This window comes from Mobula hypostoma, chromosome 2 (genome assembly GCF_963921235.1).
Source record: "Mobula hypostoma chromosome 2, sMobHyp1.1, whole genome shotgun sequence".
NCBI classification, from domain to species: domain Eukaryota; kingdom Metazoa; phylum Chordata; class Chondrichthyes; order Myliobatiformes; family Myliobatidae; genus Mobula; species Mobula hypostoma.
In genome coordinates, this window is record NC_086098.1 from 166,308,064 (window position 1) to 166,331,722 (window position 23,659).

The 23,659-nt window shown below is 42.6% G+C and overlaps 1 protein-coding gene across 1 annotated transcript in view; it reads left to right on the forward strand.

The window, feature by feature from the left end:
• The first annotated feature begins 286 nt into the window (after positions 1–286).
• Positions 287–23,659, forward strand: part of col9a3 (collagen, type IX, alpha 3) — a 213,701-nt gene continuing 190,328 nt past the window's right edge. Inside the window, exons 1-8 of the mRNA XM_063073738.1 lie at positions 287–316; positions 2,825–2,860; positions 2,970–3,041; positions 9,705–9,758; positions 10,477–10,521; positions 19,964–19,993; positions 20,737–20,790; positions 21,890–21,943. The gene's annotated coding sequence lies outside the window, so the exon portion shown is untranslated. The remainder of the gene's footprint in view (positions 317–2,824; positions 2,861–2,969; positions 3,042–9,704; positions 9,759–10,476; positions 10,522–19,963; positions 19,994–20,736; positions 20,791–21,889; positions 21,944–23,659) is intronic.

A 23,659-nucleotide genomic window follows, 5' to 3' on the forward strand; every position in this document is an offset into this window, starting at 1 on the left:
AGAACAATGGGCTAACTAGGTAAATAGTAGACTTAAACAGATTAAACAATCACCTCCTCAAACCCGACCTCCACTAGTAACAGATAAAATCCACGAAGGGAGTGTATATATGATCAGAGAGAAAAAAAATAGTTACATTAAATGAAAATATTGAATAAAAGATCTCCAGGTCTATTCAAATTTAACTGAAATATCATAAAGATTACTTCTGATTTTTTCCAAATTTAGACACAGTATCGTTTGAGAGAACCAGAAAAACGTAGTTGGGGCACTAATCTTCTTCCAACGTTGTAGAATACATCTTTTCGCCATTAAAGTAAGAAATGCAATCACTGTATGCGCTGAGGGGGATAAATTACTAGAAGTTTTAGGTAATCCAAAAATAGCAGTAATAGGATGGGGAGAAATATCACTATTCAAAACCTTTGAAATAATATTAAAAATGTCTTTCCAAAAAGTTTCCAGAGTAGGACAAAACCAAAACATGTGGGTCAGGGAAGATACCTCCCATGACATCTATCACAAAGAGGGTTAATATGAGAATAAAAATGAGCTAATTTATCCTTAGACATGTGTGCTCTATGGACAACTTTAAATTGAATTAAGGAATGTTTGGAACAGATAGAGGAAGTATTGACTAGTTGTAAAATATGAGTCCAGTCATCCGCCGGGATAGTAAGACCCAATTCCTTTTCCCAGTCAGTCCTGATCTTATCGAATGGAGCTATCCTAAGTTTCATAATAGTATTATAAATAATAGCTGTTACACCTTTCTGACACGGGTTGAGGTTAATGATAGCATCTAAAATATTTGTAAGGGGTAACACTGGAAGGGAAGAAAGTACGGTACTTAGGAAATTTCTAGCTTGCAAATATCTAAAAAAATGTGTTCTTGGTAAATTGTATTTGTTAGATAACTGTTCAAAAGACATGAGGGAGCCATCTGAAAATAAGTCCGAACACCATGATCTACCATTAGTCTTCCAAATTTGAAAGGCACGGTCCGTAGAGGAGGGGAGAAAAAAATATATTGCCAATAATAGGAATCGCTAGCACAAATTGATTAAGATCAAAAAATTTTCGGAATTGAAACCAAATGCGTAAGGTATGTTTAACTATCGGGTTGCAAACCTGTTTATAGCGTTTCAAATTGGAAGGAAGAGAAGAACCTAATATAGAGCCAAGTGCATAGCCTTGAACAGAATGTAATTCCAAAACTACCCATTTAGGAATGGATAGTATATCTTGGTCAAGTTACCAAAATTTCATGTGTCAAATATTAATTGCCCAGTAATAAAATCTAAAATTAGGTAAAGCCAAGCCTCCATCTCTCTTAGCTTTCTGTAGATGTATTCTACCCAATCGCGGGTTTTTATTTTGCCAAATAAATGAAGAGATTTTAGAGTCTACTTTATCAAAAAAGGATTTTGGAACAAAAATCAGTAATGCCTGAAATATATATAAAAATTTTGGCAGAATAAACATCTTAACAGCATTAATATGACCAGTCAAAGTTAGATAAAGTGGAGACCATTTAAAGGAAAGTTGTGTAATGTGGTCAATTAAATCCTTATGTTTACAGATAATTTTAATCCCAAGATATGAAAAATGATTATTCACCAATCTAAATGGCAGGTTCTGATATAAGGGAACTTGCTTATTGATAGGGAAAAGTTCCCTCTTATTAAGATTTAACTTGTATCCTGAAAAAAGACTAAATTGTGCTAATAAATCTAAAGCTGCAGGAATAGATTTTTGAGGATTAGAAATATATAAAAGTAAGTCATCAGCCTGAAGTGATACTTTATGAGACTGTAACCCATGAGTTATACCAATAATGTTAGGAGATTCTCGAATAGCAATTGCAAGAGGTTCTAATGCTGTATCAAATAATAAAGACAACCTTGTCTGGTACCTCGAAAAAGAGGAAAAGAAGGTGAGTTTAGAGTGTTAGTACGAACTGAGGCCATAGGAGAATGATATAAAAATTTGATCCAGGATATAAATTTCGGGCTAAAGTTAAACATTTCAAGCACCTTAAATAAGTAGGGCCATTCAACCCTGTCAAAGGCTTTTTCAGCGTCTAGGGAAATGATGCATTCAGGAAGGTTTTGTGACGGGGTATAGACAATATTTAAAAGTGTACGAATATTATAAAAAGAGTAGCGATTCTTAATAAAACCCGTTTGGTCTTCCGAAATAATATAAGGAAGTGCTTTTTCTAGTCTATTTGCTAATAATTCAGAAAAAATCTTAGAATCAACATTTAACAAGGATATTGGTCTATAAGATGCACATTGAGCGGGGTCTTTAGCCTTCTTTAGTATTAAAGAGATCGATGCTCTATAAAAGGATTCTGGTAGTTTACCAAGTTTTAATGAAGCCTCCAGAACCCTGGATAACCAGGGGACTACTGAGGGTGCAAAAGATTTTAAAAAGTTCCACAGTAAACCCATCAGGGCCAGGAGCTTTCCCCAAGTTCATAGAAAAAATAACATCTTAATCTTATCAGTAGTGAAGGAAGTTTCTAACATAGAAGATATATCGTGTGTAATCTTAGGGAAGTTAAGGTTATCTAAGAAATTTTATATATATTCCGTATTATAATTTATAGTATATTTCATGTCTTACATCGCACTGCTGCTGCAAAACATCAAATTTTACAACATATGTCAGTGATAATAATTCTGATTCCATGGAGAATGAACACAGTTGTACGACTGGACCTGTTTCACTGTTTGATCTTCTATGTAAATATAAACATTAAAGAACGTGATCTGTTATTTCCAACATAACTAATAGTTATCTCTTTTGCTTTTACTAGGGCGAACCTGGCCCACCAGGGTTACCAGGTCCACCGGTAAGTCAACGACATTACTTGAAACAAATTGGAGAGTTTCCCGGAGAAGGTTCACAGAATGATGTCCACTATTTTATGGGGTGACTCTGTCCCTTTGATTCTCTTCCAGGGTGCCCAAGGTGAACCTGGAGACCCAGGGGCTCCTGGAATCCCCGGTCTGGCAGGACTTCCAGGAATAGACGTGAGTACTGTTTGTGGCTCCTGCCCTTCTCCTAAAGCCCAATGCTGTCCCAGAGGAGCAGAGAACCAGACAATGTCCAATGTTCACGCCATACTGATATCCTGAGGCATGTTACAGCCACGGGAGTAGGTGTGAAATGTGAGCAGAGGGGAGGCAGGGTTGCACAGCAAGACTCCACAAACAGCAATAGCATTAGTGGTCAGGTTCTTTTCTTTTGGGTCAACAATCTGCAGGAGGAATTCAGTGGGTCTAGCAACATCTGTAAGGGTGGGTGGAAGCAACTGTTGCTTTTCGGGTCAAAATTCTGCATCAAGACTTGTAGTTCAACTTGCTAAGTTCCTGTAGCAGGTGGTTTAGATTGGTATGTTCATCAGCATGACGAGTTGGCTGAAAGGCCTGCGTCCAATCCATCTGTCCCTCTGTCCGTCCGTCCGTTCCTCCGTCCGTTCCTCCGTCCGTTCCTCCGTCCCTCCCTCTGTCCCTCACTCTGTCCCTCCTTCCGTCCCTCCATCCCTCCCTCCCTCCATCCCTCTGTCCGTCCCTTAATCCGTCCGTCCATCTCTCCCTCTGTCTGTCCATATTTCATTCCATCCATCCACCCGACCCTCTAATCGTCTGTCCCTCTATCCATCCATCTGCCAAGCATTCATCCATCTATCTATTCATCTATCCATCTATCCACTAATCCCTCTGTCCATCCCTTCATCTCTCTATCTGTCTGTCCCTCCATCTGCCCATCTCTCATTTGTCCATTCCTTCATCCATCCATCCATCGAATAATCCCTTTGTCCGTCCCTGCCTATCCATCATCCCTTTATCTGTCCATCCATCCATCTCTCTATCCATCTGTTGTACTATTGGTCCATCCAGTCTATCTGTATAAACAGCCATCCCCCTGTCCAATCCTGTTGACCGTTTTCTCTTTTCTGTAGATGCTGCCAGGTCTGCTGGTTTCCTCCAGCATTTTGTGTGTACTTTCTGGAAATCTGAAATAAGTTCTCCAGGAGTTAATGGCATTGGGAATTAAATGACTGAATCAGTTATTTGGAAATGAGGGATTACTGGAAACAGGAAGGACCTCCACACTGACTTCTGTCATAAAGTTGACAATAATTGCTGGAACTACCTTCATTAGGAGTGTGCTGAAAAAGGGCTGCCACCTTTCAGGTCGCTGGATTTGAGAACGTAATTAGGACTTCAGCCCCGGCTGGCTTTTGGAGTGTTGTTCAGTGACTGTGAGTTATTTAATGACCAATATTCCCCACCGTGACAGCCATTAACTGAATGAGTGCAGACATTTCCACCCCACTGTGGTGGGGCCACTGGTTTCATGCATCACAGGCAGGGAGAGTGAGAGAGAGAGCTGTGAGCTGGAAATATTGGACTGTAGTAGTACTGGGGACCAGACCACATAAGAAAATGAAAGCTGAAGATAAAAGAGAGAAAATATGAGCTTTATTTGTCACATGTACATCTAAGCATTAAGAGGGATATTAAACCATGAGGGCACAGTTAGCGGGAATGCACAAAATGTTTTCCTTTCCCCCGGTGTTGGAGAATCAAGAACTAGAGGGTATATGTTTTAGAAAAGAGGGAAAATTTAACTGGAAGAGGGTGATCTGCTGTGAAAGGGTAAAGATAAAGAATAGCCTTACTTGTGATATGTACATCGAAACTTTGAAACAAGCAGTGAAATGCATCATTGGTGTCATCGTCCACTACGGTCCGGTGATGTCCGGAGGCAGCCCGTAAGTGTCACCACGCTTCCAGCACCGACGTAGCATTCCCACAACTCACTAACCCTAACCTGCACGTCTTTGGAAAGTGGGAGGAAACCGGAGCACCCGGAGGAAATTCGCACGCTCATGGGGAGAACTCACTAACCCCTCACAGACAGAGTTGGGAATTAAATCTCCATCACTGGTGCTGTCAACTGCTATGCCACCATGCCACCCTCTGACACCAGATACCAGAATAAAACCATAAGACATAGGAGAAGAATTAGGCCATTCTGCCTATCGTCACAATAGGTCTATGGCAAACATGGTTTCACTGGCTTTCCACAAGGCCTTGGATCACCTGGACAATACAATAACCTAAGTCAGGACGCTGTTTATTGACTACAGCTCAGTGTTTATCAACATTTATCTTACAGTTCTGATCAAAAACCTCCAACACCTGGGCCCCTGCAAATCCCTCTGCAATTGGATCCTCAAGCTCCTAACTGGAAGACCACAATCTGTGCTGTCACGTGACCGGCAACAATGAATAGTGAATTGAATTGAGTCAGGTTTTATAAAAACAATCAAACATTTATTCAACTCTGCTCAATATATAAAAAAACAACTAAAATCTTAACTGGAAGTAAACTGCTATGCAGCCATTTAACAAACCACCACTCAGTACTAGTTCTTAAAGCAATAAATGCGAAAACAGTTCTTAAAGCAGTAAATTCAAACGCAGTTCTTAGAATGGTAAATTCGAAAGTCCAAGACATTTATACAGTCAATTAGGAGAGACTTTCCTGAAGTAAAGAATGCCTCGAAGACACGATGTCACGTCAGTCCCAGCCGGATCCTGCCTTGTCGGCAGGATTCACGACGACGGAAATAAAACGGTTTAAAGGCACTGACCTTCCCCTCTAGATACTAGATCCTGCACAGCCCTTTCTGCCACTGTTAGCAGAGGCTATCTCATGCAGATCACTCTTTCTTGAATGAATTCAATAATGGTCGATCCTTTCAACCATCAAATGACTCCTTCAGGTTCCTGTCTTCACTCTCCAATACTACTGAAAAGATACATCAACAAACCTGGCAGCGATTGATTAAACTGCCGGCCCAACACTGTTGTACCTTACAATAGAACGTAAAACTCCATTTTAAATTGAAACTGTGTCATAAAGCAAATACGCAGTGGAGCAGAGTATCTGGCTGGCGTTCTAACTGGAAAACTAACTGTGTCACCAGGGTTCTACACTTATATACCTGGTGAGAACAGGTCATCACGTGACCTCACATCGGCAGGAAAATTACATCAGGTGATCTCCAAAAGACCATTACATCATCCTTATAAGACAGTCACAAGATATCCATGAGGTATGTAACAGTGCGGATTGGAAATAACATCTCCACCTCACTGACAATCAACTCTGGTGCTCCTCAGGAATGTGTGCTTAGCCCAACACTCTACTCTCTCTATACCCATGACTATGTGGCTAGGCATAGCTCAAATACCATCTATAAATTTGCTGGTGATGCAACTATTGTTGGTAGAATCTCAGATGGAGACGAGAGGGTGCACAGGAGCAAGATATACCAGCTAGTTCAGTGGTGTCACAGCAGCAACTGTGCACACAACATCAGGGAGACCAAAGAACTGATTGTGGACTTCAGAAAGGGGTAAGTCGAGGGAACACCCACCAGTCCTCAGAGGGATCAGAAGTGGAGAGAGTGAACAATTTCAAGTTCCAGAGTGTCAGTATCTGTGAGGATCTAACCTGGACTCAACATATCGATGCAGTGACAAAGAAGGCACGACAGCGGCTATATTTCATTAGGTGTTTGAGGAGATTTGTTTTGGCACCTAAAACACTCAAACTTCTACAGATGTACCATGGAGAGCATCCTGACAGGCAGAGGGGCAGAGAGTTGCAAAATTAACCAGCTCCATTATGGGCACTAGCCTCCAGAGTATCCGGGACATCTTCAAGGAGAACTTTCAGAAAGTTGGTGTCTATCATTAAGGATCCCCATCACTGAGGACATGCCCTTCTCATTGCTACCATCAGGGAGATACAGAAGCCTGAAGGTACACACTCAATGTTTCAGGAACAGCTTCTTTCCCTCTGTCGTCCAGTTTTTGAATGGACATTGAACCCTTGATCACAACCTCACTATTTTTTAACTTTTTAATTTCTTTTTTTGCACTATTATTTAACTTTTTTTATATATATAAAATTAGTTAAATAATAGCAAAAATATATATATATACATATATATATTTACTGACGTTCACGTTTTTTCCCTATATTTATCACGTATTGATACGTATTGATGTATTGTACTGCTGCAGTAAGATTAACAAGTTTCAGGACATATGCTGATGATATCAAACCTGATTCTGATGACTGATTTATTTTCCCTCTCACCCCCATCTCCTGCCTTCTCTCCCTTTTCCCCATAACCCTTTGTCACCCTGACTAATCAAGAAGCTATCAACTTCTGCATTAAATATACTGAATAACCTAGCCTCCACAGCCATCCGTGGCAATTAATTCCACAGATTTGCCATCCACTGGCTAAAGACATTTCTTCTCCTATCTTTTTTAAAGGAATGTCCTTCCAAAAATGCCCCATGGCCCTAGACTCCCCCAATATAGGAAACATCCCCTCCACATCCACTCCATCTGTGTCCTCTGGTCCTGGACTCCCCCACCATAGGAAACATCCTCTCCACATCCACCCTATCTGTGTCCTCCGGTCCTAGACTCCCTCACCAGAGGAAACGTCCTCTCCACATCCACCCTATCTGTGACCTCCGGTCCTAGACTCACCCACTGTAGGAAACATACTCTCTACATCCACTCTATCTGTCCCCTCTGCTCCTAGACTCCCCCACCATAGGAAACGTCCTCTCCACATCCATTCTATCTGTGTCCTCTGGTCCTAGATTCTCAAACTATAGGAAACGTCCTCTCCACACCCACTCTATCTGTGCCCTCTGGTCCTAGACTCTCCCACTATAGGAAACATCCTCTCCACATCCACTCTATATGCGCCCTCTGCTCCTAGACTCCCCTACCATATGAAACATCCTGTCCACATCCATCCTATCTGTGTCCTCTGGTCCTAGATTTTCCCAATATAGGAAACGTCCACTCCACATCCACTCTATCTGTGTCCTCCGGTCCTAGATTCCCTCACTATAGGAAACATCCTCTCCACATCCACTCTATCTGTGCCTTCTCGTCCTAGACTCTCCCACTATAGGAAACATCCTCTCCACATCCACTCTATCTAGGTCTTTCAGTATTTGATAGGTTTCATTGAGATAAACCCCCCCCCCCCCATTCTCCTAAACTCCAGAGTTGGAATGAATAGGTGGTCCCACAGTTGGAATGAATCCAAAGGAACAGACTGCACTCTGCACCTTGCCATGCATGAGCTTGGAACGTGTCAGGGTGTCTCTGAGCCAATGAAGCAGGTAGTTGCTGTACAGCAAGGAGAGGTGAGGTCAGGACCTGATAATTTGAAGTTGGCCTGCCCCTGATTACTTCCTCCTGCCCTCCCATTCTTTGCATGATAGCAGAGATTTGCCCTCAGTAACTAGATATGGTACAGAGAGTACCCATCAGAATTTGAATCAGGTTTAATATCATCAGCATATAGTATGTCATGAAATTTGTTGACTTTGTGACAGCAGTACAATGTAATACTGTGACAGAGCAGGTCTGCTTCAAGGAATTTCTCCCTCCTCTCCACCCACCCCCACCCCAGCAGCCCCATAATTTTCTTTATCCCTCTCTGGCAGTGTTGACGTTCTGCTTTTTGGGTGTACTTTGCTGAGTGAGACTCGGTGGAAGGTTTGCAGGGTCAGTTACCATCTGGTAATGCTGAGCATTTTGGTCCTTCATGGTGGGCATCCAGATGAAGGCATACCTGTCCATTGGATGCTTCTGGAGTTGGGATGGCTGTTGTCTTGGCCCAAGGAAAAAGAGTAACAAGAGGGCTGTCTTATACCTGAGCAGGAACCTGCTACTCCAGGTATTCGATTGTTGAGAAAGAGGCTCTGGCTATCAAGTGGGCCCTACACAGTCTATGCTGTTACTGCCTTGGCTGGGAGTTCATTCTGGAAACAGACCTGCTCCTGGAGGGTAGCAATGAGAAGAGGGCATGTCCTGGGTGATGATGGACACTGCCTTTTTGAGGCACTGCTTCTTGAAGATGTCCTGGGGTTATGACAGAGGCTAGTGCCCATGATGGAGCTGACTAAATTTACAACTCTCTGCTGCTTATTTCAATCCTGTGCAGTAGCCTTTCCCCATCCTATGCCAGAAGGTGATGCAGCCAGTTATAATGCTCTCCATTGTATATCTGTAGAAATTTGTGAGAGTATCTGGTGAAGTGCCAAATCTCCTCAAACTCCTAGTGAAATATAGCTGCTTTTGTGCCTTCTTTGTAGCTGCATCAATATGTTGGGTCCAGGTTTGATCCTCAGAGATGTTGACATCTGGGAACTTAAGATTGCTCTCTGTCTCCACTTCTGATCCCTCTGAGGACTGGTGTGTGTTCCTTTGTCTTATCATTCAACTCATGGTTTGTGCTACGAGCCATCTATGTCCCGCATCCAGTTCCCTGAGGAAGACACTGTTTGGCTCTGCCCTGATCTGCACTGCCCAATTTGACAACATCAGGAATAGAGGCAATTTGACTCGTTTTAACCATACCAGCCCTCTATCAGAGCAACTCGTTTTCTTTTACCCTTCCTCTATAGCTTTGCATACTCTCCACATGTGCCGGTCCAATTTCCTGGAAAATGTATAATGCCCTCGGGATGTTTATAAAATGGTGCGGCGCACAGATAAGGTGAATGCATGCACGGGGGATGCTGTGGGCACGGGGTTAAGCCGAGCCCAGCTGATGACGATTGCTCTATCCACAGGGGCTACCCGGACCCGACGGGCCTCCCGGTGCTGATGGGTTCCGGGGTGAGAGGGTAAGTCTGGCTCTACAGCGCCACCAGGCATCTGGGCATCATAAACCCCCAAGGTGGGACTTGGGGAATTCTGAGCTTTAAGGAGATTAGGTTAGCTTTATATGTCACAAATACCTCGAAACATTGAGTAAAAAGTGATGTTTTGTCAACGATCCACACAGCCCGAGAATGTGGTGGAGGCAGCCAGCAAGGGTCACCATGCTTCCGGTGCCAACACAGCGTGCCTACAACCTACTAACCCTAAACCGTACGTCTTTGAACTGTGGGAGGAAACCGGAGCACCCGGAGGAAACCCACATGGTCATGGCGAGAACGTACGAACTCCTTACAGGCAGTGGTGGGAATCAAACTCAGGTCACTGGTGCTGTGAAGTGTTACAATACAGTAACCACTCCAGTGTTGTTATACTTGCATCTCTCCCCGCGCCCCCCCCCCACTTCCCCCAGTCAGGTAACGCGCCCGAACGTGAACACGACAGGGCACGGCTGCTTGAGGTTGTCAGTGAGGTGTGTGGTCACTCTTTCTACAGAACTCCAGACCACCACTGGCCGTTACTCGTGGGATGGGGTGGGGGCAGTGGGATTAAGTGTGGCATTTACAACAGAACTCTGAATCTGGATTTTCCATAGGACAGATTAGGCCATTCAGTCCATCAGGTCTGTTCTACCATGAATCATGTCTGATTTATTATCCCTCTTTCTTCATTCTATCCTCACAGGGAGACACAGGACCATCCGGACCACCTGGCTTGGACCTAGTAGATGTGAGTAAACTGCCTGAGCAACCGTGAGGTGGACTCTTCACCCCTAATCTGAGGGTCCACACCAGTCCTGGTGTCAGCGTTCCTCCACACTACATGATCCAAACGTTTCTCTGAGTCAAAACGATAAGCATATTGCTCAGTGACACAATAAATCCCTCGTTGTCATTAAATGAAGTACCCTGGCCTCTTAACAACAGAAAAGGTGAATGTGTTCGTTGATATCAATCAGAAGACAGATGTCCCACAGTGCGACCCTCTCTCAGTACCACCCCTCCCATAATGTCACTCACCCTCAGTTCAACCCTCCCAATGTGACCCTCCCTTAGTGCAGCCCTTTTCATAGTGCAGGCCTCCCCTCACTACCCCTCCCGTGATTCAGGACTCCCTCTCCATCCCCCTCCCCGCCCCCACCGGCACAGATCTCCCTCACCACCCCCCGCCCATGGTGCAGTCTGCACTGTGGAAGGGAGGGTCTGTCACATTTCTTCAGAGACAGTGGAGGGGGCAATGACCTCGCATATTCCTGGGGTGAGGTGAATGTGCTGCCTAGTGTGGGGGAGCAGCCTCAGTCTGCAGTGTCAGCACAGCACACTGTCCTGAGGTCAGTCTTCAACAGTCCAGACGCCCACAGCCGAACCCAGAACATTAACACTGGCCTTCCCTCCACATCACTCCAACACATCCTCAGACAGTCTGCCCTGTCACAATCATCCATCCCAGGACAGCTCACACCAGAGTCTAACGAGAAACCCAGGGACAGCGTGATGAAGTTTGTGTAGAAATGGCTGGAAGACAGTTGCAAAGGATTCGGTGTTATTCTGGTAGTGGGTTTATTCTGTTACATACCAGCAGCAATAGATCACAAATTGAGTCAGGTTTTAATGTTAAAACCACTATCTTTATTAGTATCTACTCAAAAATACAGAAACTTAAACAAAATAAACAGAAGTTAACAGTGTTATGCGTGTGTGTGGCTCCCAAGCCGTCAAGCTTAGGAACAGTTCTTAACGTTTTAAAATGGTCAAGTAGAAAGGTCCAGTAATCCACAGAATAAATGAGGGGAGAGATTTGTAAATCCACATTAAAATGTACAGAGAAGGTGATTACGAAGAATTCCACAGGTTCCACGCTGGGAAATCGAAGTAACAGTCGTCGAAGATCTTATCCATCGAGTCGTTTCGAAATCCACGTAGAAATATCCCAAGGTGACAGTCACAGAATATCCCTTCACACAAGTGGTTACCACTTAACACACCCAAATCCAGGTCAGGGTTAACAAGAGTGGTCGCCACAGGATACTCCAACAAAATCCACATATGGATTATACGAAGTGACAGTCACACATCCAATGTGCACGGTGTGCCATTAATCAACCCAATCCTTTGGGCATGGGAAAGTATCAGACTTTACCTATTCGTAGCGAGCTGTTCCTGCCTGCAGTCCAAAGCTTTGTCTCTCCCTCTCCCTCTCCCTCTCTCCCCCTCTCTCTCCCCCCTCCCCTCCCTCCCAAAAGTCTGTTGCAGCTTGTTATACTGACGTCATAGTCCCGCCTCATCCAGGTTTTAAAGTGACACCCACAGTGAACGAAACCGTGGTCATGTAACACCTTTCCCCAAAAAGTGAAAATTTAGATCTGTAGGAGCAAAAGTTTAACTGCAAATTACAGCATGGGAAACAATACATTTATGGTTACCATGTAGCATTCTACAGACTAATATGACATATTGCAGAAGCGTATACAAATAGTAAATTCCACTCTACTACTGGAAAAAAAATACATTCCAAGCTTAACATCTGGAAAGGCAGTGGGCAATTATATTATCCTTGCCTTTAATGTGAGTTATCATAAGATCATACTCCTGCAAAATCAATTCAACAACCAATTCAACAACCTTCTATTCTTGTTTTTTCACTTTACTCAAGAACACCAATGGATTATGATCTGTATAAACCACAAGTGGTTTCTGAGCTGTGCAAACATAAACATCAAAATGCTGCAAAGCCAAAAGAAGGTGATAATAATTCTTTCTCAATGGTGGAATAATTTCTTTGATGCTCATTGAATTTCTTTGAGAAGTAAGCCAAAGGATGGTCAATATCATCATAATCATCCCTCTGTAGTAACACTGTTCCTGCAGCTTCATCACTGACATCTCCAGCTATGGAAAATGGCTTTGCAAAGTCAGGTGACCTGAGCACAGGTTGGTAACATAAGATGGCTTTCAATTTATCAAATGCCTACTGACAGGTATCTGTGTTCACAAACGTTTCACCCTTCTTCAGGAGGTTAGTCAATGGGAGGGCAATATCAGCAAAGTTCTTACAGAACTTGCGATAATATCCAACCATTCCCAGGAATCTTCCAAGAGGTTTTTTACCGGTTGGAATGGGAACCTCAGAAATTGCCTGAACTTTTGCCTGAACAGGAGCCAACCTGCTCTGACCTACAGCATAACCAAGATAGGTCACAGTGGCATGGCCATATTCACTCTTTGCTACGTTAACTGTAAGATTGACCTTTGAGAGCCTGTCAAACAGCTTTTCCACCGCAGAGATATGGACTTCCCAGGTGCATTCCCTGTGACCAAATCATCAATGTAGGCATCTGTGTGCTTTAACCCTTGAATTACAGAATTAATAATTCTCTGGAATGTTCCTGGAGCATTTTCCATTCCAAATGGCAGAACATTGTATTCATACAACCCAGAAGGTGTTACAAATGCAAAAATTCCTCTACCTCTATATGTTAATGGCACACACCAATACCCTTTTAACAGATCGATCTTTGTAAGAAACTTAGCCTTTCCAACCTTGTCTACACAATCATCCACTCTAGGGATGGGATAAGCATCTGTTTTTGTTTCTGCATTCACCTTTCTGTAATCAGTGCAAAACCTGATACTACCATCTGGTTTAGGTACCATAACACAAGATAAGATCCAATCTGAAGTAGAATGCCTAATAATACTATTTTCCAACATATACTCAATTTCTTGTCCAGCAAGTCTACATTTTTCAATTTTCATGCCATATGGATGCTGTTTTATAGGTCTGGCATTGCCGACATCTACATCATGTGAAGCTACTGTTGTTCTTTTTGGAACATCAGGGAGCAAATCCCTAAATTTCATGATCAACTGCTTCATCTGTGGCCACTGCTGTGGCTGTAAGTGAGCCAATTTCTCATCAAGATTTTCCAAAATAGTCGAATTTGTCAATCTGGCTGAAATAATGTTGGATTTAAAATAGGCCTCAGATGGATCAGCTAGTAAATTCCCAGAGAGATCAGACTCATTGTTATTGACAACAATGGTCACAACTGCTGTTTGTTTCTCATGATACAACTTAAGCATGTTTACATGACAAAACTGTGTTGGCCTTCGTCTATCTGGTGTTTTGACTACATAATCCACATCATTAACTTTAGAGACAACTTCATAAGGACCATGAAATTTTGCTTGCCAAGGGTTTGTTTGCACGGGAAACAAAACAAGGACTTTACCTCCCGGGTTGAATGACCTCATTCTGGTTTCATTATCATACCAAGTCTTCGTTCTTTCCTGGGCTGATTTTAAATTTTCCTTTGCTAAGTTGCAAGCCCTTTTCAATCTGTCCTTGAATTTTAAAACATAGTCCAACAAATTAATATGCAGGTCATTGTTAATCCACTGCTCTTTTAATAATGCCAAAGGCCCTTGGACCTGGTGCCCAAGCACAATTTCAAAGGGGCTAAAGCCTAGGGACTCCTGCACTGACTCCCTTACTGCAAACAGAAGCAAGTGAACTCTCATCCCAATCCTTCTCATTTTCAATACAGAATGTCCTAATCATAGTTTTGAGTGTAGAATGGAATCTCTCTAAAGCCCCTTGGGATTCTGGATGATATGCAGATGACGTAATCTGTTTGGCTCCCAGTTTGTAAACTACCTGCTGAAACAATCCTGACATAAAATTGCTTCTTTGATCAGACTGGATTTCTTTAGGCAAACCAAATAAAGTGAAAAGCTTTATGAGAGCCTTCGACACTGTTTTAGCTTTTATACTCCTGAGAGGTATTGCTTCTGGGAACCTAGATGCTGTACACATGATGGCTAACAAATACTGATGGCCAGCTTTAGTCTTGGGCAATGGGACAATACAATCCACAATAACTTTCGCAAAGGGTTCACCAAATTCAGGAATAGGCTGCAGTGGGCCCACTGAGGTGACCTGATTAGGTTTACCCACAACCTGACAAGTGTGACAAGTCCAGCAAAATGTTGCAACATCTTTCCTCAAACCAGGGCAGAAGAATTGTTTAAAAATCTTATCCACAGTTTTATTTACACCTAAATGGCTACCCAAGGGCATACTATGGGCCAGAGTTAAAATCTCATTCCTATTGACTTTAGGAACTACAACCTGGTGAACAATTGCCCATTCTTTACTTGCAGGAATATCAGATGGTCTCCATTTCTTCATTAACACTCCATCCTTGAAATAATACCCAACTGGTACTTTCTCAATCTCATCACCTGGGAGAGCTTTTTCTCTCAAGGCTACAATCTCAGGGTCTCTGGTCTGTTCTGCTATAAACTCCTTCCTGGACAGAGACAAATCTTTATAGTCAGCCCTAATACAAGCTTCTTGGTCAAACGGTGAAAGCAGGAAAGTCGCTGATAAGTCATCAAGACCTGAGGCCCAATTTGGGCTATCATGGGTAGCAGAAGCATTCTGCACAGGACCATCTGCATCAACAAGCTTCTTTGCCATAGCCCGAGTTACTGCGCAGAATGGATACGTGTTAGAATCCAACCTTAGATCATCAGTGATTGGCTTAGTCGTCAGCTGCACTGCAGGAGCAACTCTACCACCTGCTAGGTCATTCCCTAGCAACAAAGAAACACTTTCCACTGGTAAACTGGGCCGTAGTCCTATCTTAACAGGTCCTGAAACTAACTCTGACTTCAAAATTTCCTTGTGCAGAGGCACAGAAACAATGTCGCCTCCAATGCCTTTAATAAGATTTACTTCACCAATGGCAGTCTCATCACTAAACTTTAGAATATTGTCTAACAAGAGCAACTGAGAAGCCCCAGTATCTCGAAGAATTTTCACTGGTACCGGGGATGACCCCTCATTCACTGAAACAAACCCCTCTGACATAAAAGGAATGAATTCTTTCCTAACTCGGTCAGACATCTCAGCCTTTGATAGAGCTTCATCAGAATGTCCAGAACCCTGTGGGTTTATAGGTGTTTCAAAATGTTGAACACAGGCATCTGGAACTACCTCCTTTTCCTTCTTCTTCTTTAGGAGGAAACAGTTAGCCATAACATGACCAGCTTTCCTGCAATAGTGACAAGTAGGACCAGAATGTGTCTCCTTTAAATGCTTCCCATCATCTTTATCTTTGTTACTAGTCCCAGATTTGATTTCTGGTTTACCCTGACTACCCATGCTACTCTTTTGGAAGGTCTTACTCGGGGTAAACTTGAACTTGTGACTTAGAGCAAACTCATCTGCTAATTTAGCAGATTTTTGCGAAGTGGCAGCATCCCTCTTATCTAAATATGTCTTTATATCATTATGGATGCACTTTTTAAACTCTTCAATTAAAATCAACTCTTTCAATTTGTCGAAGTCATCATCCACATTTTTAGATGTGCACCATCATTCAAAACACACAGACTTCTCATAAGCAAATTCTACATGAGTCTGGTTTGCAGATTTCTTCGAATTCCTAAACCTTTGCCTATAGGCTTCTGGAACCAGTTCATAAGCTGTAAGCACAGCCTGCTTCACGATCTCATAATTAGCTGCATCGTCAACTGACAGGGCAGAATAAGTCTGCTGAACCTTACCTTTAATTACATTCTGCAACAGGAGGGGCCAGCAGTTTATTGGCCACTGTAGGCTCTGAGCAACTTTCTCAAAATGCTGAAAGTATTTATCAACCTCAACCTCATCAAATGGAGGAACCAATTTAACTGCCTGACTGGTAACAAACTTATCCCCATAGTCAAACCTTGTACCCCCTTGCTGTAACTTCTCTAACCTCTCTAGCTCAAAATTCCTTTTTCTGTCTGCTTCTGCAGCTTCAAACTGCCTTTGTCTTTTATTTTCTCTTTCAGCGGCCTCTAGCTGTCTTTGTTGTCGTCTTTCTTCAACCTCTAGCTCTAATCTAAGTTTCTCTAACTTTATTTGTTCCAGCTTCAACTGGAGCTCAGAGTTATCTGGTTTACTCTCAGGAAACATTTCTAATACCCCCTCTTCAAACTCCACCGTAAATACATAGTGCTCAGCTATTCTCCTCTGAATCTCTGCCTTTCTCATAGCCAACTTTACTGCAGTAAGTTCCAGCTTTTCATCAATGAGCAACAAGTCTTTCTTTTTGGCTTCCCCTAATGCCTCAGAGGTTGGTGATGTCAGAAATGCATCAATATCCATTGCTGCTGGTTTCCACACACAAGTCTTTCTTTCTTTTTAAATCTTTTTATTGAATAAGTATACAAAAGGGTAAGCCATATAGGCACTAATACACTGTTAGAGTATAATAAAATTACATGAGATATTAATACAGAAAAAAAGTGATACAAACAATGTAATTTAAACATAACATACTAAGGTAACATAATAGTATACTAATTTATATATATATATATATCAATAGAGAAAAGAACCCCCCCCAAAAAAAAACCCACCGTGAAACTAAACTAAAAGCAAAGCAAAGCAATGGGCTAACTTGGAACCAAATAGAGTTAAAGAACTTAAAATCACGTCCTCAAACCCGACCTCCATTAAAAACAGTAAAAAAAAACAAGAAGGGTATATAAATATGGAGCAAAAAGAGAAGAAAAAAAAATTACATTAAATGAAAATATTGAATAAAAGATCTCCAGGTCTGTTCAAATTTAAGTGAGGAATCATAAAGATTGCTTCTAATTTTCTCCAAATTCAAGCATAATATTGTCTGAGAAAACCAAAAAAAAGGTGGTTGGAGCGTTAAGCTCTTTCCAATGTTGTAAAATACATCTTTTCGCCATTAGAGTAAGAAATGCAATCATTCTACGGGCTAAAGGAGAAAGATTACTGGAAATTTTAGGTAGTCCAAAGATAGCAGTAATAGGGTGAGGAGAGATATCTATATTCAATACCTTTGAGATAATATTAAAAATGTCTCTCCAAAAAGTTTCCAGAGTAGGACAAGACCAAAACATATGAGTTAAAGAGGCTATCTGCCCCGGACATCTATCACAAAAAGGATTAATATGAGAATAAAAGCGAGCTAATTTATCTTTGGACACATGTGCTCTATGAACAACTTTAAATTGAATTAGGGAATGTTTAGCACAGATAGAGGAAGTATTGACCAATTGTAAAATCTGCCCCCAGTCATCCACGGAAATGATAGACCCCAATTCCTGTTCCCAATCTACCCTAATGTTATCAAATGGAGCTTTCCTAAGTTTCATAATAATATTATAAATCATAGCCGATGCACCTTTCTGACATGGATTAAGGTTAATTATAGTATCTAAAATGTAAGTAGGAGGAAGCATTGGAAAAGAAGAAAGTATAGTACTTAGGAAATTTCTAACTTGTAGATATCTAAAAAAATGTATTCTTGATAAATTATATTTATTAGATAATTGTTCAAAAGACATAAGGGAATCATCTAAAAATAAATCCAAAAACCGTGAAATACCCTTAGTCTTCCAAATTTGAAAAGCACGATCCGTAAAAGAGGGAGGAAAAAATATGTTACCTAAAATAGGAATCGCTAGCCCAAATTGGTTAAGATCAAAAAATTTTCTGAATTGGAACCAAATACGTAAGGTATGTTTAACTATCGGGTTAGATACCTGTTTAAGGCATTTCAAATCAAAAGGAAGCGAGGAACCTAAAATAGAGCCAAGTGTATAGCCCTGAACAGATTGTAATTCCAATGCTACTCATTTAGGAATGAATAGTATATCCTGATCAAGTAACCAAAATTTCATATGTCGAATATTGATTGCCCAATAATAGAATCTAAAGTTAGGTAATGCTAAACCTCCATCTCTCTTAGCTTTCTGTAAATGTATTTTACCCAGTCTCGGGTTTTTATTTTGCCAAATAAATGAAGAAATTTTTGAGTCAACTTTATCAAAAAAAGAATTTGGAACAAAAATCGGTAATGCCTGAAATATATATAGAAATTTTGGCAGAAAAAACATCTTAACTGCATTAATACGACCAATCAAAGTTAAATATAAAGGAAACCATTTAGATGAAAGATGAATAATATGGTCAGTTAAGGGTAAATAGTTAATCTTAAATAAATCTTTGTGTTTACAAGTAATTTTAATCCCAAGATATGAAAAATAATTATTAATCAATTTAAACGGAAAGTTATGATATAAGGGAAGTTGTTTATTAATCGGGAAAAGTTCACTCTTACTAAGATTTAATTTATAACCTGAAAAGAGACTAAATTGTGCTAATAACTCTAAAACAGCAGGGATGGATTTTTGAGGATTAGAAATATATAAAAGTAAGTCATCAGCATAGAGTGATATTTTATGGGACTTTAAGCCCCGAGTTACACACACAAGTCAATCAAAAGGGAAGTAACCAATCAGATCGATAATCAATCAATAAGCTCCAACTTTGTTTAAATCCCGGACAAGCCCCCAAATTATGTTATGTACCAGCAGCAATAGATCACAAATTGAGTCAGGTTTTAATGTTAAAACTACTATCTTTATTAGTATCTACTCAAAAGTATAGAAACTTAAACAAAATAAACAGAAGTTAACAGTGTTATGTGTGTGTGTGGCTCCCAAACAGTTAGGTACAGTTCTTAAAGTCTTAAGATGGCCAAGTAGAAAGGTCCAGTAATCCACGGAATAAATGAGGGGAGAGATTTGTAAATCCACATTAAAATATAGAGAGAAGATAATTACGAAGAATTCCACAGGTTCCATGCTGGGAAAATGGAAGTAACAGTCACCAAAGATCTTATCTGTTGAGTCGTTCCGAAATCCACGTAGAAATATCCCAAGGTGACAGTCACAGAATATCCTTTCACACAAGTAGTTACCACTTAACACACCTGAATCCAGGTAAGGGTTAACAAGAGTGGTCGCCACAGAATACTCCAACAAAATCCGCATATGGATTATACGAAGTGACAGTCACACATCCAATGTGCACGGTGTGCCATTAATCAACCCAATCCTTTGGGCATGAGAAAGTATCAGACTTCACCTATTTGTAGCGAGCTGTTCCTGCCTGCAGTCCAAAGCTTCCACTCTCTCTCTCTCATCTACTGAAAGTCCCAGCGGTCTGTCGCAGCTTGTTATACTGACGACATAGTCCTGCCTCACCCAGGTTTTAAAGTGACACCCACAGTAAATGAAACCATGGTCACGTAACAATTCACTGTAATGAAGCTCATGCTGGTGTTTTTCCTTTCCAGCCAGAGGAACTCGGAGAGGTTGGACCCCTGGTAAGTCTGTAGTCTGTGCTCAACTGGATGTTGGTCTCAGTGTCAGGATGTGACTGGGGAAATACTGCGATGTTCACTGGGACCTCATGGCCCTCTAGTGCCAGGCTGCAAATCAATCAATCTCTATCTCTCTGTCTCTCTCTCGCTCACACTCATACATTCACTCACTCTAAATTATTCCAGAAATGAAAGGGTTAATGTGTGAGGAGAGTTTGAAGGCTCTAGACCTGCACTCCCTGGAATTTAGAAGAATGAGGTGGGATCTTATTGAAACCTATCAAATATTGAAAGGCCCTGATGACTGGATGTGGAGAGGAAGTTGCCAAGAGTGGGGGAGTCTAGGACCAGAGACAACAGCCTCAGACCAAGGGACATTCATTTAGAACAGAGATGGGTAAGAACTTCTTTAGCCACAGAGTGGTGAGTCTGTGGAATTCATTGACACAGATGGGTATGGAGGCCAAGTCATTGGGTATATTTAAAGCAGAAGTTGATAGGTTCTTGATTAGTCAGAGTGTCAAGGATTACAGGAGAAGGCAGGAGAATGGGGTTGAGAGGGATAATAAATCAGCCGTAATGGAATGGTGGAACAGGCTTAATGGGCCGGATGGCCTAATTCTGCTCTTATGAATGAATCTGGGATATTCTGTGAAACAATAGTCCTCATGTCCTGGCATTGTGTTTGAAAATGGTTTATCATTTGAATATAGAACTGTTGGAGTTACTGTGTTAAATCTCTCTAGGGACCTCAAGGTGATACTGGACTGGAAGGTCCCCAGGGTCCGAGTGGCCCCAGGGTAAGTGAACAATATCCTACATCATGTTGTGGCTGCACCAAGTCCTTTCTCACTTCCGGCATTGATTCATCTTTCAGGATCTGGCTGTTGCCAGCACTTAAGCCTAGTCTAGCTTAATCACAAGGCAATTTACAATGACCAATTAACCTACTAACCAGTACGTCTTTGGAGGGAAGCGGAACATGTGGAGAAAACCCATGATCTCACGGGAAGAACGCTCGAGCTTTCTTACTGAGGACACTGGAATTGAACTCCAATCTGTATGTGTGTCGCGCTAACCTCTACACTGCCGTGGCGCCCTAAGTTTGTACTGTCAGACCTACACAGGCAGGCTCCTCATAGTCTCCACTCAGCTAACGGGAATCACCTGCCACTTGTTTCCAACCCATCACCTGCAGCCTATTTAAACCCAGCTCCCATCCATAGTCCCTTGTTCACCCATCGAACCAGGCAGCCTCAACAAGTTGCTTCAGTTACCTTGTTGTATTTGTTCTCTCTTGTTTTGTGGCTTGTTATTTTGCAGTTTATAATTAAAATTATCACTCAGTGCTAAATCGCCTTCACTGCTCTGTGTTAGGGCCAAGCCTCCCCTACGTTTCCTGACATGTACCTGTCCTTCCCAGCACCACTTTGCCCGTTCCCGACTGCCCTTACAAAGGTTGGAGGGGGTGAGCGAGCTGCCTAATTCCCTACATTCCTTCTGGCGAAGTTGCTCCCATTGTACTGCTGGGGTGGGAGTGCTGTGCTCCGGTTTCCAGCACAGCCTGTAGACATGATCGTGTGCCTCAGAGACAGGGTGATCCCAATTGAGACGAAGCTCCTTCCCCTATGCTTCAGGCAGGTGCCCAGAACTGCAGCAAGAGTGGACCCTCTCTCGGCCATAACTTAGAAACGCCCAATGGCCACCATTGGGTTGGGGCAGGGGACACTCTGCTTGGTTCTTTGTCCCTGTCCCCAATGGGGAGAGCTTGGCTGAGCAGAGGGCTAGTCAGAGAGGGCACAGGTTTCTGCGAAATGACCCTGGCCAACTCCAATGCAACACACCCACTCAAGTGCAATGTCAACCTGCCAATTGTTAACATTCTCTGCATCCACTCAGGGTGAAGATGGGTTAACCGGACTTCCTGGACCTCCTGGACCTCCTGGTCCTCCGGTAGGTGTGACTCTCCTTCAGCATGGTGTGGTTGAAACAGTTGAGTCGACGAGGAGGGTGGAGGACACCATGAGAAAGGTTTCAGGAGCCACTCACGTCCACCTTCCATGTTGAACTTAGCAAGCACCCCTGTGACGGCGATTATCAGACAGAATTGGGCACAGAACCATGGGAGGAAGTTGTTGGGTGCGGGGGGCAGGTGATGGGGTGCTCAGACAGAGAGTGAGGCTTCAAAGGAGGGAAAGGTGATAGATGGGAGAAGAGAGGGGAAGGAGGGGAATGGGGAGAGGGAGGAGAGTGTGTGTGTGTGTGTGTGCGTGTGTGTAAGGAGTGAGAGCAAGGAGAGAGAAAAAGAGACTGTGTGAAAGGAGAGAGAGAAGACAAGAGAGAGAGAGAGAGAGGGAGGGAGGGAGAAGAGAGAAATGGAGATGTTTAGGACTCCAGGACTGAAAGGTGCTGCAGTTGAAGGTTTGGCCTGGTGATGAAGGTTCTGGGGTGGATTAGCTCAGAGGTCTGCAGAAGGTCAGAACTGGAGGAGAGTGGTCATCTCGGAGGGTTGTTTGGAGGTTACAGAGGTGTTGGGGGGGAGGTAGAACAGGGGCTTCACTTTAATGGGAGCCAGGTTGTTTCAGTGAGCGGGGCTGCTGGTGGACAACACTTAGCTGGAGACAGGCAGCTGAGATGTGGAGTGTGTGAGGAAGCATTTGGGAGAATGTGGACCCCTGATAAGAAGGGGCATTGAGAGAAAACACAGCAGTTGTTGGACACAGTCATCAGAGCTCCACCATTCCAGCCTCAGGATGTCCCTGAGGAGTTCACCAGAGGAGTCTCTGAGCCCTGCTACCTTCAACAGTTGAGTGTGGTAGAACAGAGAGATCTGGGAATACTGTTCTAATCAATTATTCCTTGAAAGTGGCATCACAGGTAGATAAAGAGAGCTTTTGGCGCATTGGCCTTCATAAATCAGTGTAATGAGTACAGGAGATGGGAAAAGGTTGAATAGGTTAGGAGTTTTTCTCTAGAGTGTAGGAGAATGAGGGGAGAATTGATAGAGGTATACAAAATTATGAGGGTATGGATAGGATAAATGCAAGCAGGCTTTTTCCACTGAGGTTGGGTGAATCTAGAACTAGAAGTCATAGGTCAAGGGTGAAGGGTGAAATATTTAAGGGGGAACCTGCAGAGGAACAACTTCACTCAGGGGGTGCTGTGAGTGTGGAACTGTTTGCCAGTGCAAGTGGTGGATGTGGATCTGATTGCAATATTTAAGAGAAAGTTGGATAGGTATGTAGCCCCCTGGTAAGCCTCAGACTCGCTCAACTCACTTTCATGTAGAGGGAGCAGCCTTCTGCCCCGCCAAACTGGGTAATCAAGTTTGTGTGGATGCTGTGCGATGTACCCCACCCCGCCAAGTAACAATGCATCATATGCGATTAGATTATTACACTTTATAGATCTTACTGGAACTATGTAATTAATAGAGATAAAATGTAAAAGGAAAATAAAAGGCACCAAACTTATCAAAGTTCAACCACTTCGTGCACAACAGTTGGAGCTCAATGAACGGGGTCTTCTTTCCACCATTCGATCTCCTCCGACTGCCTGGACCCACTGCCTGGGACCAACCACGGTGGTCGACCAGACACTCCACACGAGTCTGTTTTTGTCTCCTCTCCTCGCCGAAGACCCTGGGCCTCGGACTCCTGCTTGGGGTCC